The sequence below is a fragment of the Mobula birostris genome, chromosome 10 (genome assembly GCF_030028105.1).
Source record: "Mobula birostris isolate sMobBir1 chromosome 10, sMobBir1.hap1, whole genome shotgun sequence".
Classification (NCBI taxonomy): Eukaryota; Metazoa; Chordata; class Chondrichthyes; order Myliobatiformes; family Myliobatidae; genus Mobula; species Mobula birostris.
In genome coordinates, this window is record NC_092379.1 from 65490408 (window position 1) to 65509209 (window position 18802).

The 18802-nt window shown below is 41.7% G+C and overlaps 1 pseudogene; it reads right to left on the bottom strand.

Annotated features, from left to right (window-relative positions):
- The window catches only part of LOC140203693 (sodium- and chloride-dependent neutral and basic amino acid transporter B(0+)-like), a 48202-nt pseudogene extending 31283 nt beyond the window's left edge, over positions 1-16919 (bottom strand).
- Between the last annotated feature and the right edge of the window lie 1883 nt (positions 16920-18802).

Here is an 18802-nt window from a genome sequence, read left to right on the forward strand (position 1 = left end):
CCAGGGAGTGGGAAGCGCAGAATCAAATATCACTGTGATGATTGTATGTTCTAATATCAATTTTTGGTGACAATAAACTATGAAGTATAAAAGTATAAAGTATAAGCAGATCACAATGTAATGAATATATTAGACTCATGAAAACTTGCTCCCAGGTTTCTGGTCTATTTTTGTTATTCAGACTAATCATATTTCCTTGTAATGAAAACTGGACCTGAATCTATTCAATCACTTGACTGGCCCTGATCAGCCTTCTAGTATTTGAAGCTCCTAGAGTGAGGAGCTTGTTCCAAATGTTTGGGAAGTTCTTACCATTCTTTAGTCAGAAGATCTTCAGATGGCACCTGTAGGTCACTGTAGCTCATGCATTAGGATTTTACTTTCTCTAATTACACAGTAGTGTTAACATCCCCAGGCCACCTCATAAATTGTTCTAGAAATCTGTACTTTATCACTAAGCTTTGATCCCATTCACCACCAGTCATTTTACCTTTGCAGAAGATTTGATTCCTTTGAACAGGACAGCTCCACCGATCAACCAGGCCAGAATGAGACAAAGGGCCAGGTGCCAGTCTATTCCCCCTGTCTCATCTATTGACTTTGACTGGTGTAAAACGTATTTACTGAATAAGATGACAAGAGAGAGAATGTTACATCTAAGGTAAGCTACAAATTGTAATTTTTTGGAGAAACCATAAAAACATTCAATCAATCATTTGGATTTGTTTAAAATCCAATTTAAAATTCATCAAGTGTAAAAGCCATGAAAGATAGCCCAAAAGGAGTAGCAAGGTTTAAACAAATGAGGATGAAGACAGTGAAGAGGAAAGGAAAAGCAGAACATAGGAGTTGGGGTAGCAAGAATCATAAAAATTATAGTGGGAGCTTCAGGGGAGGTTAAAAAGGAAAATAATAGCAGGTGGTAATCTGGCTCCTTGACTGAGACAAGAAATTATGTTGAGAAATTAATAAAACACAGAAAAATTAACTAAATATTTTGCATCTGTTTTCAGAGAAGATATGGAAACACTGCTGCAAATAGTGGGGTCAACATGTCTGGAGTAAATGAGGAATTAATGAAAATAGCATTAATAAAATAAATAGTATTAGAGATGATAATGGAGTGGAAAACTGACAAATCCCCAAACCTGATCAGATGCATCCGTGGAATTTGTAGGAGCCAGTTAAACTGTGTGGAATTTCTGTGAGTTAGACACCTCCTGATGTCTATTCCTAACTGAGATGAAGTGAAACTAGAGTTAGAGATGAAGAAGATTTAGTGGAGACCTTTACTTCCCACAACTTCACCTCCTGTGGTTGCCACACTATTTCAGGTGAACGCCGGCTCCCAACGATGGTTTGCCGTGATTTACACCAAGCTCCGGTGACCCATGGACTGGGTCATAATCCCACAGCTCTTCTCCTTTAATGGTTGTGGGCAGGATCTAATTAGTTCCAGCTGTTCTCAGCTGGTAAAATTCGGGCCTGTGTTTGCTGAGATAAAAGTCATGATGGCAACTGCTGGCTGGACACAGAATGTCATGTTAACAAGGGGCTGCAGCATAAACTTTGTAAACACTTGCACTGGACCAATGTGTAGGTGTAAATTACACTTCAGTCTTATTTTCTAACACTCACTGATTAAACAAACACAAACTGCTGTAACAATAACCACAGTACTTTTTCCCCATAGATACTGCCTGGCCTGCTGAGTTCCTCCAGCATTTTGTGTATGTTGCTCGGATTTCCGGCATCTGCAGGTTTCTCTTGTTTGAGATAACAATAGCCACTCTTGTTTCTAGTAAGTTCCTCAGATCAAAACGTTGAGCAAAACAGTATTCATTACAAGAACAAATCTAAACTGACCTTAACGTTTGAGCATTGTAACATTTGCAAACTTTAATGATGAATCTTTTACTAAAGGAGAAATAAAATCAAAATATTTCAAATTTTCTTTACTACATAAGTGCAATTGAACTTAGAGGTGGCAGATGGAGTTCAACCCAGAAAGGTGTGAAGTGATTCACTTCGGAAAGAAGAATTTGAAAGAAGAATGCAGGGTTCATGAAAGGATTCTTTTCAGTTTGGAGGAACAGAGGGACCTTAGGGTCCACATCTGTTAATCCCTCAAATTTGCTGTGTAACTTGATAAGGTTGTTAAGAAGGTGTGTGGTATGTTGGTTTTCATTAGTCGGGTGATTGAGTTCAAGAGCCACGAGGTCATTACAGCTCTATAACACCCTGGTTAGACCACACTTTGAATATTGTGTTCAGCTCTGTTCACCTCATTACAGGAAGGACATGGAAGCTTTAGAGAGGGTGCTGAGGAAATTTACCACGATGCTGCCTGGATTGGAGACCATCTCTTATGAAAATAGGGCTTTCTTTCTTTGGAGCAAAGGAGGATGAAAGGTGACTTGATAGAGATGTACAAGATGATAAAAGGTGTAAATTGAATGGACAGCCAGAGAATTTACAGTGCAGCAAAATGGTGCTGGTTTCTGCAGCAATTTACTTACTCCCAGTATTGTTCGGTTGGACCCTGGTGAGGAATGTGGATTTCGGATCCACTGGAACAAGTTTTGTTGTTTGTGTACAGCCATGTTGTATTAACAATTTCAGAATATCCGTTTTCCAGAGAGAGAGATTGCAGAGCGCATCTAGGAAATATGGATTGTGATTTAAAGAAAATTTCTTGGGGAATAAAGATGCACTTCTAGTTTAATGATCTGGGACACTGTGTAGTCTCAATGAATCCAGTCTTTTGTATCAAGTGACTGAGGAATACGAGATGATGAGGTCCAACATAATACAGAGGAGTAGTATCTTATTTTCCATCTGGGCACACTGCTTCTGATTAAATGCAACCCAGATTTCAACAGATTCATGTAACTCATTCTTACTCTCTGTGTCACAAATGGCCACTTCCCCTTAGGTCTCTAATCTATAATGTTGGCTCATTATGTTTTTTTTTACGTAGCATGATTGGACCTGCTCAACATTCCCTCAGGCTCTGCATTTCAAAGCACTTCCATTGCTTTGTCTTGATTTTCTCCAATTGCTTTCATTTCATATATTTAAATTTCTTCCCTCATGTAATTTCTGACTTCATGAACCCATCAACTGCTAAACTCCATGCCAACCTGGCTTCATCTTATCAAAGATCTTCTCGTTGTCCTATCCATTCCCTTCTGCAACTTGTTTACTCTCCTTCCTAGTTCTGATGAAAATCTTTGGCATGAAAGATTAAATCTGATTCACTTTCCATAGATGCTGCCTGAACCGAGGGGTGCTTCTAACATTCTCTGTTTTTAACAAAACTTTTCTTGGGTTTCCAGCCAAGTACAGGTATTGATTATACCTTACGTTTCAATGACAAACTCTGTCATCTTCTTCAGGGATGATGCCTGGGCATGTCTAGTCCAGTGGTATTTATACCCCATTAGTCTGGCCCTCCTGATTGGTTAGCCCTCCAATCAGGTTTTGTTCCCCACCTTGTTTATAATCAAATTCCAGTTCTTCTTGGAGCGATACCTTCATTTTTGTTAAACCATGGAGTGGTCCTTTCTACTTTGATTAACCATGCAAAAACTATTTTGGACCAGGAGAGTCTCCCTGAGGAAGTAAGACAATTACATACAACCACAAGACCATAAGCCATAGGAGCAGAATTAGGCTACTTAGCCCATTGAGCCCGTAAGGAGTTTGTACATTCTCCCTGTGATCATGTGGGCTTACTTCAGGTGCTCTGGTTTCCTCTCACAGCCCAAAAACATACCCATTGGTAGGTTAATTTGTCATTGTTAATTGTCCCATGATTAGACCAAAAAGACCATAAGACATAGGAGCAGAATTAGGCCATCTGGCCCATCGAGGCTGCTCTGCCATTTAATCATGGCTGATCCTTTTATTCTCCTCCTGAACCCCATTTCCCGGCCTTCTCCCCGTAAACTTTGATGCCATGTCCAATCAAGAACCTATCAATCTTAAGTACACCCAACGACCTGGCCTCCACAGCTGCACATGGCAACAAATTCCACAAATTCACCCTGCTCTGGCTAAAGAAATTTCTGCACATCTCTGTTTTGAAAGGGTGCCCCTCTATCCTGAGGCTGTGCCCTCTTGTTCTAGACTCTCCTACCATGGGGAACATCTTTTCCACATCTACTCTATCTAGGCCTTTCAATATTGGAAAGATTTCAACGAGATCACTCCTCATCCTTCTGAGTTACAGAGTATAGACCCAGAGCCATCAAATGTTCCTCGTATGATAACCCTTTCATTTTTGGAATCATCCTTGTCAAACTGCTCTGGACCCACTCCAATGCCAGCATATCTTTTATAAAATGCGGAGCCCAAAACTGGTCACAATACTCAGGGTGAGGCCTCACCAATGCCTTATAAAGCCTCAGCATCACATCCTTACTCTTGTATTCTTGACCTCTTGAAATGAATGCTAACATTCCATTTTCCTTCCTCACCACTGACTCAACCTGCAAGTTAAACTTCAGGGTGTTCTGCACAAGAACCTCTGCATCTCAGATTCCTGGATTTTCTCCCCATTTAGAAAATAGTCCGCACATTTATTTCTACAACCAAAGTGCATCACTGGTCATTTTCCAACATTGTATTTCATTTGCCACTTTCTTGCCCATTCTCTAAATCTGTCTAAATCCTTCTGCATCCTACCTGTTTCCTCAACACTACCTGTCCCTTCACCAATCTTCATATCATCTGCAAACTTGGCAACAAAGCCATCTATTCCATCATATAAATTATTTATATATAGCATGAAAAGAAGTGGTCCCAGCACTGACCCTACAGAACACCGATGGCAGCTAACCAGAAAAGGATCCTTTTATTCCCACTCGCTGTCTCCTACCAATCAGCCAATGCTCTAACCTTGTTAGTAGCTTTCCTGTAATAGTCTCATGTGTGGCACCTTGTCAAAGGCCTTCTGAAAGTCCAAATATACAACATCTACTGCATCCCCTTTATCTATCCTACCTGAAATCTCCTCAAAGAATTCCAACAGGTTCATCAGGCAGGATTTTCTCTGAAGGAAACCATGCTGACTTTGTACTATCTTGTCCTGTGTCACCAAGTACTCCATCACCCCATCCTTAACAATTGACTCTAGCATCTTCCAACCACTGAGGTCAGGCTAACTGGTTTATAACTTCCTTTCTGCTGCCTTTCTCCTTTTTTAAAGAATGGAGTGACATTTGCAATGTTCCAGTCCTCTGGCACCATGCCAGAGTCCAATGATTTTTGAAAGATCATTTCTAACGCCAGCACAATCTCTAATGCTACCTCTTTCAGACCCCTAGGGAGCAGTTCCTCTGGTCCAGGTGACTTATGTACCTTTAGGTCTTTCAGCTTTTTGAGTACCTCCTCTCTTGTGACAGTAACTGCACCCACTTCTCTTCTTTCACATACTACAACATCAGGCATTCTGCTAGCATATTCTACAATGAAGACTGATGCAAAATACTCATTTAGTTCATCAGCCATCTCCTTATCCCCCGTTATTATTTCTCCTGCCTCATTTTCCAGCAGTCATATATTAACTCTCATTTCTCTTTTAATTTTAACATACTTGTAAAAAACCTTTACTGTCCACTTTGATATTATTTGCTAGCTTGCTTTCATATTTAATGAATTTTTTAGTTGCTGTCTGTAGGTTTTTTAAAAAAACTTTCCAATCCTCTATCTTCCCACTAATTTTTGCCCTTTAGCTTTTACAATAGCTTTGACTTCCCTTGTCAGCCATAGTTTTACTATTTTACCATTTGAGTACATCTTCATTTTTGGAATACACATGTCCTGCACCTTCCTCATTTTTCCCAGAAATACACACCATTACTGCTCTGCTGACATCTCTGTCGGCAACTAGCTCCAATTTACTTTGGCCAACTCCTCTCTCATACCACTGTAATTTCCCTTACTCCACTGAAATACTGTTACATCAAACTTTATTATCAAATTTCAAGGTGAACACAATCATATTGTGATCACTGGCTCCTAAGGGTTCTTTTACCTTAAGCTCCCTAATCGCCTCCAGTTCATTACAAAACACCCAATCCAGTATAGCTGATCCCCTAGTAGGCTCAATGACAAACTGCTCTAAAAAGCTATCTCTTCGGCATTCAACAAAATCACTCTCTTGAGAGTCATCACCAACCTTATTTTCCCAATCGACCTGCATGTTAAAATCTCCCATAACTTACATAAATTTGCCCTTTAACTCGCCTTTTCTGTATCCTGTTGTAACCTGTGGTCCACCTCCCAACCACTGTGGGAGGCCTGTATATAACAGCCATCAACATCATTTCACTTTTGCAGTTTCTTAACTCAACCCACAAGGATTCAACATTTTCCAATCCTCTGTCACATCTTTCTACTGATTTGATACCATTCTTTCCCTGTAGAGCCACACCACCCCCTCTGCCTACCTTCCTATCCCTCCGATACAACATGTAACTTTGTACATTCTGCTCCCACAGAATGGCTACATGGTGAAGGAAATTAATTGACGTTCCTACGGAATGGCTAGAAGGTGCAGGAAATCAATCAAGCCCTTAAAAGAGCCAATGGAAAAACCAGAAAACCTAACAATGAGGAGAAACCTGTCATTACTGCCTTTTTCTTCCCTACATTTCCGTGGTTTCTGGAAGGATCGCCTTCGATTGGAAGGAATACCATCCACAAACCTGTAATGAAGGTCAAGTCACAGCTTCTGTAGGTCAAAGATGACTTGGAACTCAGGTCGGCTGCTGGCGTTTACAGGATTCCTCGTGAGTACGAAGCAGCGTATATCTGCCATACAGGATGCATAGTGGAAACCCGCATCGAGAAGCATAGGAAGTGTACCTGTTTGGGTTACCCAGAGAAATAGGTGGTGGAAGAACACTGCATTTGCAACAGACATAGGATTAACCTCAATGGCACAAAACTACTGTATTGTGCTAATGGTTCTGGGACCGCCTGGTGAAGGAAGCTATTGAAATAAAGCCAGAGAAAAAGAATTTTAACAAAGACGAAGGTCTCATTCTAAGTAAGAACTGGAATTCGATTGTAAGCATGGTGAGTGAGCTGAAACCTGATTGGACAAGAACTAACCAATCAGGAGGGACGGACTATGTGGGTATAAATATCACCAGACCTGACATGCCCAGGAATCAGCCCTGAAGAAAATGTGAGAATTTGTCATCGAAACATCAGTTATAATTGATACCTGTACCTGGCTGGAAGCCCAACAGGAGTTTATTCGTCATATACACTAGGAAAGTATTAGATCCTTTTTCATTCTGTGTTTTTATTGCAAACTTTCAGTATATGTGGGTCTTTTTATTTTTCATGAGCTGTGGATGATGCCTGACCCTGTTTCTCTTATTGTATCACAGCACACATTTAGTAATTTGTCAGAAACTTCATTGCATGAGGGTGAAAATATTCAGAAGCAGGTGCCAATTGCTGATGTACAAAGGCAAATCATAAACTGTAAATTGTCTTTTTTAATACTGTACTAGAGTGAGATTAAAGGGAGCACTATCCCCTCGATTGCTCTCCAAGTGGGAAACTCCAGGGAAATTGGTGGAAACCTTCAAACCCAGGCTGGGCAGTGTCTATAAAACCCTCCTGACACTAAGAACTAATGACCATATCAACTGCAATAAAAGAAGAATGTAGTCACAATTTGTCATTTGATGGAAAACACACACACTCTGAAGGCAATATTGTGAAGAAATGCAACTTAAAATCTTAGATTGTGATCACATTTGTGATCATTCTTTAAGCACCACTGAGTGCCAGCCATCACCCACACACTCAGTCAGCAAAACAAGGACAGACGTCGATCTAGCGTCAGAATGTTTCAGCCTTCATTTTCTCAATCATTCAGGCAGACAGGGTGAAAGATTAACATTTGCTGTGGATTCATTACACAGCAGATGTGAACACAGTACCTCCGGGTGTCCTGCTGCAGGTTTCATCTGCTCCCCACCAGCTGAAGCAGTCTGCCCACGGCAGAGGGGATTGGAAGGAGGCAAACAGGTAGAACAGGCTGTAGACAATGATGCAGTTGTAGGTAATGTGCACTAATGTGATTAGAAGGACCATAGAAATCCCCACACCTTCAGGCAGAGCAAGAAACAGATATTTTCTTTAGACATGATCTGAAAGAAATCTTACAAATTCAGTCAGTTTCACAGTCTGTTTTAACAAGAGCCCCATTTTAATTGTGCTGTGCTTAGTACGAATGCCTCAGATGACCTTAACTGACAAAATCACACTGCTTGGAGACACTTCTGGTCAGAGTCTTTGATACTCTGAAACTATGTGGAATGTATGTGCATTGTTATAGTTGATGTTAATTTTGAGTAATATGCAGGATTTGCACAAAAGTTCTAAATTTGAGGAAGAACTTTGAAGGGAAAAGATAAGGCTGAACAAAATGAATGGGCTGAGCTGTTTGCAGGAAAACCCATGGAAATTTTCATAGATGCTAGGGGCTATGTGTAAGCAAACCAGGCAAGAGCAAAAATGAAAACAAACTGCTGGAGAACTCAGCAGATCAAGAGTTCTGTGTGGGAGAAGCAATTGTTAGCATCTCAGGTTGAGACCCTTCACCAAACTGGAAGATGAGACCCTTCACCAAACTGGAGATCATGGATGAAGCAAGGCATCCAGTCTCTTCTGATGTAGGATCAGTCTTCTGGAGCATGAACACATGGAAAACATCAGCCATGGACGTTGCCACTGGTGTTGACCTTAGGTCTGGTGTGGATCAGCTGGCTGGGGCATTTGCAGATATATTAACCTCTCCCTGCCTCAGACTGTGCTTTCCTACTGCTTTAAGAAGACCACTCTCATTCTGGTCTTCTTGAAAAACAAGAGAATGTGATTTAATGTCTGCCGCCCAGTGGCTCTGACAACTAACATCATGAAACGCTTCAACCCTAGCTATCCAGATAACATCAATTCACTGCAATTTATCTACTGAATAAAAAGATCTATGGTGGCTGACATCTCCCCAGCTCTACACTTACCCCTTAGAATTTCTTGACAGCAAAGACACCTGCATCAGACTATAGTTCATTGACTACAGTTCTGCCTTCAATTCTATTATTCCGAGCTAACTCATCACCAAATTCCAGACCTTGGGAGTTAATGTTTCTCTCTGTCACTGGATCCTTGCCTTCCTGACCAAGACTGTAATCAGTACAGCTGGGCAGCAACAGCTCTACCATGAATATTTTAAACACTGGTGCTCCACAAGGTCGTGTCCTCAACCACCTTCTCTACACGTGTGGCTAGATTCAGCTCCAACTTCATCTACAAGTTTATTTTGTGTGATATACTGTACTGGTCCACATCTCCAGTAAAGAGTCTGACTACAGGAAGGAAATAGAAAGCTTAGTGACATGGTGTTATGATGACAACTTTTCCCTCAATCCCAACAAAAGAGCTGGTGACTGACTTCAGAAAGATGGGAGGTGTACATTTTCCTGATTATATCAGCCATGCTGAGGTTGAGGGGGATGACAAATTCAAGTTACTAACTATGAACATCACCTATAGTCTGTCCTAATCAAACCACATGAAAATCCCAGCCAGGAAAGCTCACCAACAACTCTACTTCCTTAGAAGGCTAAAGAAATTTGGCATGTCCTCGTTGACCCTTACTAATTTTTTTGATGCACCATAGAGAGCATTCCGTCTGGATGTGTAACTGCTTGGTACGGCAACTGCTCTGCACGTGACAGCAAGAAACTGCAAAGAGCTGTGGACACATCTCAGGACATCACAGGAACCAATCTTCCCACTATGAACCTCAGTAAAGCAGCCAGCATTATCAAAGACACCACTCACCCCAGGTATTCTCTCCCCTTGCCTATTGGGCAGAAGGTACAAAAGCCTGAAATCATGTCCACTAGGCTGAAAGACAGCTTCTGCCCCGCTGGTATGGGACTTTCGAACTACAAGATGAACTCTTGGCCTCACAATCTACCTCATTATGATTCTGCACTTTATTGTTTACCTGCACTGCACTTTTTTGCTTGCTTTTATACTCATTCTACATTTTTAATGTTTACCTTATTGTAGTTCAATGCACTGTGTAAGGATTTGATCTGTATGAACAGTATGCAAATGAAGCTTTTTACCGTTTCTTAGTACGTGACAATAATAAAGCAGTCCCAATCCCTGCGCCAAATAAAACTCATCATCAGGCCGTCTAAGACACTGTGTTCAGGATTCTGTCCTGTCACTCAGGATAATAGACATTCATTGGGAGCTGATTGTTGAACGTGATTGGAGAATTTGTGTGCATGAAAGTTCCTTCATATGTCGTGCACGCATACTGGGACAATTCAGTACAGTTGACTGACAACAAGCATTATTGAACACATGATTGATCTCTCGCACGTTTACTGTCTTGGATTATTGAATGTATGCACACAAAATCTCAAAGGAACTCAGCAGGTCAGGCAGCAGCTTTGCAGAGGGAAAAAACAGTTGACGGTCTGGAACGACACCCTTCATCAGGACTGGAAGGCAAGGGGAAGATGCTTGAATAAGAAGGTGGAGGAGGGGAAGAAATACAAAGTAAAAGGTGATAAGTAAGGCATGTGGATGGGGAGGGGGGGTTAAAGTAAGATGCTGGCAGGTAACAGATAGAAAAGGTAAAGGACTGGAGAAGAATGAATTTGGCAAGAGAGGAGAGTGGATCATGGGAGAAATGGAAGGAGGACAGACACCAGGAGGAGGTGATAGGTAGGTGAGGGAAGAGAAGAAGTAAGCAGGGTGCAAAAGAGGGGAAATCACAGATGAGAGGAGGGAGAAATCGATGTTCATGCTATCAGGTTGGAGGCGACCTAGATAGAATATGAGGTGTTGCTCCTTCAACCTGAGAGTGGCCTCATCGCAGCAGAAAAGAAGGTCCTGGACTGACATGTTGGAATGGGAATGGGTATTGGAATAAAAGTTGTTGGTCACCAGGAAATCTTGCTTTTTGCAGATGGAGTGAAGGTGCTTGACCACTCAGTCCTCCAATCTACATCGGATCTCGCCAATGTATAGCAGGCTGCATCAGGAGCACCTGATACAGTAGATGACAACAAAAGGTTCACAGGTGAAATGTGTTGTCTCACCTGGACGGACTGTTTAGGGCCCTGAATAAAGGTGAGGGAGGAGGTGAATGGGCAGGCATTTCATTTCTTCTGCTTGTGAGGGTAAGTGCCAGGAAGGAGATTAGTGGGGAGGGAAAAACAGACTGGGGAATCGAGAAGGGAACAGTTCCTGCAGAAAGCAGAGAGTGATGGGGGAGAAGCTAATGACGTATCTGGTGGTAGGGTCCTGTTGAAGATACAGAGAATGATGTGTTGGATTGTTTCCTCCACGATTCCCCAGTCCGTTCTTCCCTCATGGGGTGGTAGGAGAGGACAACAGGCCAGACCTCCGCTGCCTCCAGCTCCGGTTTGAGATATTTCTCACTGCCACTTTCTCCTCTACTGCTACTCTCCAACCCTGGATTTCTCCATCTCTTCCGTCACCTCTTAGTTCTTCCGAACTTCCATCTTCCTCCCCTCCAAACTTCCCTGAACACCCCACCACTCCATCAATTCTCTTACCCCCCAATCTAAGCTCTAATCCCTGCCGTGTCCTCACCATTTCTGCTGACCTTCCCTTCCCTGAGGGTAATGTTCTGTTCTCAGCAATGGCTTTCCCTTTGTCCCCTTCGTCCACACCTCTGTGACTTCCGCACCCGCCACGACGCCGAGCTCTTATTCCATCAGCTCCTTCTGCAAACCCACTTGTTTAACAAGGATTCCCCATCCTGCACCGATGACCACCTCTCCAATCCTGTTCTGGTTATCTGCCTGCTCTGGATCTTTTCATTTCTGATTGCCGGCAGGATATCAATTGGCTCAACTTCAGCACTCCTTCTCCACTTTGAGCCTTACAGCTTCTGGGCGCACTATCCTCCACTCTTTCTGCACCAATTCCAGCCTCACCATCAAACCTGCAGACAAAGGGGGTGTTTTTGTAGTTTGTCGGTCTGACCTTTACCTTGCTGAGGCCAGTTGGCAATTCTCAGGCATCTCCTCTTATTTATCCCTTGAAAAAGACCTCACACAGGACCATCAGAACATTGTCTCCAGCACCATCAGAAACCTCATCATGTCTGGAGATCTCCCATCCACTGCTCCACTGCCACTAACCTCATTGTTCCCTTACCCCTCACTGCTCATTTCTACCTTCTACCTAAAATCCACAAACCTGACTGTCCAGGTAGGCCCATTGTTTCTGTCTGCTTCTGCCCCACTGCACTCGTGTCAATATACCTCGACCCCATTTCATCCACCTTGGTTCAGTTCCTTTCTGCCTATATCCTTGACTCTTCACATGTCTTCAATCTCCTCAACAACTTTCAATTCCCTGGTCCTGATCACCTCATTTTCACTATTGATATCCAGTCCCTATACATATCTATACCCCATCAAGAAGGCCTTAAAGCTCTGTTTCTTTCTTGACAACAGACCAGACAAGTTCCCCTGAACCTCCATTCTCCTCTGTCTGGTGGAAATGGTCCTCACCCTTAACAATTTCTCTTTTGGCTCCTCCCATTTTCTCCAAACTCAAGGTGTAACCGGGAGCTGCTGCATGGGCCCCATGTATGTGGAAGAGACCATGGCCCAAGCCTTCCTTGACAATGCTCCCTAACTCTTTCTGTGCTACATTGACAACTGCATTGGTGCTGTTTCCTGCACCCATGCTGAGCTCATGAATTTCATCAACTTTGCTTCCAGATTCCACCCTGCCCTCAGATTTACTTGGTCAATTTCTGACATCTCTCTCCCCTTTCTCGATCTTCTTATCTACATTTCCGGAGATAAATAATCTTCTGATATATTTTATAAAGTTACAAATTCGCACAGTTATCTTGACTTTACCTCTTCCCACCGTCTCCTGTAAAAAACCCCTTTCTCAGTTCCTTCATCTCCACCGCATCTGTTCCCAGGATCAGGCTTTCCTTTCCAGGACATCAGAGATGTCCTCCTTCTTCAATGAATGGTGTTTCTCTTCTTCCAGCATTGATGATGCCCTGTATCTCCTCAATTTCCCAGACATCCATACTCACCGCACTTTCCTGTGCCTTACAGTGATAGAGTTACTCTTGTCCACCTCATGAGCTTCCACATCCAACACATCATCTTCCGCCATCTTTTTTTGCCCTCCCCTTCCCTCATCCTTCATTCCGCACTCTGGTGCCCTTCTTACCTTTTCTCTTCCCCTCAGCTGCTTATCACCTCCCACAGTGTGCCCCACCTCTTTCCCTTTCTCCTCTTCTATTAGATTCCTTCTTCTCCTGCCCTTTACCTTTACCACCTATCACTTCCCAGCTCCTTCCATCACCAGGCCTTTAAACAGAAGCCAAGGGTCTCTCCCCAGTTGGACTGCTGCTGGGAAGTTCAGCAGTAGACAGCCCATGGAAAGGGCTGTTCTTTATTAAGTGAGATCAAGCTTTCATTTTCACCCTTCAATCCCTTGGAATCTAATTACCCATCCCCCCATCGTCTTCCCCCACCCAAAGACAAGTAATCACTGATACATGAAGACAAAACTCTCTCAAGGCAATGCTAGTGATCCACTATTTTAAGAAATGCCACCTCTTTGAGAGATTTTGGAGGAAATTCTCAGTTTGTCCACAACCCTGGACCTGCCAAACAGTTCATGTGCGCAATACCTGAAATTCCTTATTCAAATATGAACATGTGTTTGAGGGTCACTTACATTAATGCTTAACTTGTGTTCATTTCCCATTAAACAGTATAATATTTATCTAGGCCCTTTGTTCTCCAACAGTCTGACTAAACCCCAGCTAAAGCTTCAGATTTAAACAACCATATTGACATTCTTCCCTTTAGCAATGGGTCCTATCCCAGTCCAGAGGATTTAAATATGCAATCCAGGTTGTTTGTTCATTACAGTTCTGTGGGAGTGCCATATTGTTGGTAGTGACATCTTTCAACTGGGATCGAGGGAAATTATGAAAAAAAACACAATAATAAAGTAAATAATTCACTTTCCACACAATCTCTTTAAACAACACCACCTGAAGAAAAACAAAAATGCCAACGTGCTACAAATTGAACAAGAAGTAGGAAGATTACTTGATGTTGCACTTAACATCTGGCTAATTTTAGACGATGAATGACTGTAGGATGTTCACGGAATGTGCTTCATTACTGTCTGTATCTGTCTTTGTAATAGTCTGCAATAAATATCAACTGGACTCAAGAGAAAGAAAAACAAAATGCTATTGACCATTTACATTGACATCAAGATTATTGTTACTGAATAAACAAAAACCTTCCAGCACTGACACAGCTTTCCACACTGCTACAGGTCCAAGGCTGACAAACTGACCAAAGGATGATCCAAAGAAAACCATTGGCATCCCAACAAGCACCAGCATGAGTGTGTAGGGAATTAGAAATGCACCTGAAAAAAAGAACAAATTCTTTGTTTGAGAAAGGAAATGACCAAGGAAAACATTTGACCTGAACTTCCTGCTCCCATCAGGGGAACCCAGTTAAAATAACCACTTGGAAATTTTTTCTTTCCTGACAGATTCATCAGTTATACTTATCCATCACTGAGGGCATCAATCCTGAGAAAGAAGATCAATTTATCTTCATTTCCTGAGATTTGATTGGCTGTGTCATGGTTACACAAAATGTTTCTGGGTTAACTTTTCATTAACAGTGCTCGAAATTTGAGTGTTGAGTGATTGAATTAAGTTAATTGGGAAATTCCCACCTGGGAAAATTCATTTCCTAATTAGATGGAAACAGCCAGTTGCTCACACCTCATTAAGTTATTTCCATATAACATTTGTTCAACCATTTCTATCAGTCTAGGTTTACAGGGTGTGAAAGGTTTCTGATTTAACCCACTGTGAGTCTAACATATAAATCAGACACCAGCGGAGTCTCAGCAGATCTATGCCGAGCCTCAACTTGAAAAATAAAAACTGAAAAATATTCTGAAGCATTGAATAAAGTATCAGATCAGGCTTATTTTAGCTAGCCTGATTCCTCCATAGGAGACTGCTAAGCTGTCACAGAAGCCAATCGTCAGATATTACAGTTCCTTCAAGTGAGAGATCTGAATGCAGAGAAGCCTTAAGACTCAGCAATACCCTAGATCCAGTGTTAAAATCGAGATCTCCAGAGGTAGCTGAGACAAACTGTTACAGAACAGGTACAATGATAACATTGAGCAGGCAGTATAGAGAGTTGCTCAAATCCACCTTGTCAACAAAATGCAGGGCAATTCCAATCCCATGAATTACTGCTTCACTGATAATGCCATGGGAGATATAATCAGTAATGAATCAGTGCTCTTTGCTCACCAGTAAGTTTGTTATTGATTCTCAGCTTGGGCTCTGAGGACAAAAGAGCTGAAATCCAGCGACAAGGTGGTATTGACTGTCCTCAACATCAAGGTAGCATCAACAAATCTTGTTCAGATCACTCAACAGGAATGGGGCAAGATTATCCCCCTCCAGGGATCACATCCAGAGCAAGGACTGCATTTGAATGGCTGTGGTCATTCAAACTCATTCCTTGGCTCAAGAATATTGCGTAGGATTACCTCATTGCCATGAACTCAACCCTTTGAAATTCAGCTTCTTCATCAATACTCTTGCATCGAATGTAGGTTCACAGATGGCTGTAGTGTGTTTATTCATGACATGAATTCCTCAACTCATGGAAAGTCCATGACCCATGCTCCAACTATGAAGTTCTTTGCACCTATCTAGACTTTGCAATTTTCATTTTAAAATATCATCTAAATGAAATATCAAACTCTGACTATAAATCACTGTCATATGCTAGGAAAAGATCTACAGTTTAAAGACGTAAGACTCAAGTACTTGCATTTTATAATCGACATGTAAAACCACATATAATGCTTTTGAATATATATAATTAACATTCTTTTGAATTTAATATAATTCATAAATCAACGAATTATTCCCTTGCGTCTGTATTTCTCTTCTGTATATGGTGGGTTTTCTACAGTACCTCCTCCATTCCTGTACGCCAGGTAAGGGAATCTCCAAGTATTGCCCAGACCCACAGCACAGCCGATCACTGAGGGCAGGTAGTCAGTCTTTGAAGACCAGTTGCCTCGCTCTACGTTCTCATCTCTTTTACCCACGTGTCCACTGGTGACTGCCTAGGAGAGATGAAATGGCTGACATGGTTGACTTTGTCCTAGGCAAATGCAAGCATATGATATAAACAAATCTCTCAGTCTACTTCATCATGGCAATTTATTTGTCTATCAAAACTCTCGATGTAATTCTAACACTACATTCTGCATCTTGTTTTGTTCTTCTTTTGTACTACCTGGATGTACTTATAAATGAAATGATCTGTCTGGATGGCATGCAAATAAAGCTTTTCTCTGCATCTCAGTTCATGTAACAATAACAATCCACTTACCAAAGAGGACAGTTTCTACCCATAGCTCCCACACTTCACTGCTGTTGATTTACAAGATCAATTGGTAATCTACAAACTCTCTGAACCCCACAAAGAACCTCTGCAATTCAAACAATTCAATCTTCAAATAAACAGCCTCCCTCGTGGACCAAGGAAATATTCACCATATTCTCTGGAGTGCATATCTGATGATTATTCAGTGAGGAACCCAGACAGCACCAATCTTTCTTGTCCATTTATCACAATGATGAATGATCCTTCCGCTTCTTCGGGTTGAATGTGATTTTGGGAGGACTCTCCCTCTGGAGTTACTGCTGCATTCAACTGATAAAAATTCATGTCAGCTGATGGCTCTTCCACAGTCAGAAGCCGGGTTAGAAATTCATTTCTGTGGTTCATTATTTTATGGATTAAACAGTATTTTATTTTGGATACTTGTTTTTGTTTCAGAACCTTCAGTACCAAAGTACAGATACTCTACTAATACATCTGTTCCAGCTCCAATGAAGAGCTTGGAGAATATATCTGATCAAAAATGAGTCAGCATTATTCAGTATGTGTTCTCTATGAAAATAAAAGTTGGTAAGTCCTTTGGTTCCATTTCTGTTCCTCCACAACTCTCTCTGCACAAAGTTTAACCATGTTCTGTCGTATTTTACAAGCTGGGGTAGCAAGTGGAGTGGCTGTGGAGAAAGTAGATGTTAAGTGTACATGCAAAGACAGAAACCTAAACACAGAGCCTAGTGAGTTTAATGTTCTGAGCTGTTTATATTTCAATGGAAGGGATATTGGAGGTAAAGTAGATGAACCTAGAACGTGGATAATCACATGAAATTATGATGTTGTAGCCATTAGTCAGATTTGTTTGTGGAAGGGACAGGACTGACAGCTCAATGTTATGGAGTTTCATTGCTTTAGACATTATAGTGGTGGGGTACTAAGGGTGGATTGGTGACATTACTCATCAGGGAAAATATCATGGCAGTGCCCAGAGAGGACATACTACAGGGCTCATCCACTGAGACAATATAGTTGGAACTGAGGAATAAAAATGGGATGCCCACGTTAATACAAGTATATGACAGACCTCCCAACAGTCAGTGGAATTTAGAGGAGCAAATTTGTAGTGAGATAGCAAACAGTTTCAAAAAAAAAGGTTGTGATGGTAAGTGATTTTTTTAACTATCCACATTCTGTTTAAGGTTTGCTTACTGTAAAAGGACTGGATGGGATGGAGTTTGTCAAATGTGTTCAGAAGATTTTCCTGATTACAATGTAGAGGTCTCAACTGGAAAGAGTGTGATACAGGATTTCCTATTAGAGAATGAGATAGGGCAGATGACAGAAGTATGTGTAGGGGGACACTTTGGATCTAGTGATTATAATTCCATTAGTTTGAAGATAATTATGGAGAGGATAGGACTGGTCCTTGACTGACAATCTAAATTAGAGAAAAGACAACTTTGATGGTATCAGAGGAGATCTGTGGATTAGGACAGGATGTTTTCTGCCAGGATGCTTATTAAGTGGGAGGCCTTCAAAAATGAAATATTGAGAGTACAGAATTTGTATGTTCCTGTCAGAACAAAAGGCAAGGTAACAATTTTAGGGACCTTGGTTCTTGAGGGATGTTAAGCCCCTGGTTAAGAAGAAGGAGGTGCATATCATATATAAGCAGTTAAGATCAAATGAGGTGTGTCAGGAGTGTAAGGAGTGCAAGAGACAACTTAAAAGAGAAATCAGGAGGTCTAAAATAGGACATGATGTTACTCTGATAGACAAGGTGCAAGAGAATCCCAAAGGGTTTTATAGATATATTCAGTAAAAGACAATTTGGCCCTCTTGAAGATCAGTGTGGTCATTAATACATGGAGCTGAAGGAGATGGGGGAGATCGTGAATGAACTTTTGCACATGTGTTTACTCAGGACACAGATACAGTGTGTATGGAACTGAGGCAAAGCAGTAGTGAGGTCATGGTCTGTACCCAGATTACAGAAGAGGAGGTGTTTGCTGTCATCCAATTTAGGGTAGATAATTCCCCAGGCAGCGGACCTTGCTGGAGGCTAGTGCAGAAATTGCAGGAGCCTTGATAGAGGTACTTAAACTGCTCTTGGCTACAGGGGAGATGCTGGAGGACTGGAGGATAGTAAATGTCGTCCCATTGTTCAAGAAATGCTCTAAGCCTCGAAATTACAGGCCAATGAGCCTGATGTCAATCATGAGTGAAATATTGGACAGTAGTCTAAGAGTCAGGATATACAGTGGATTCCGGTTAACTAG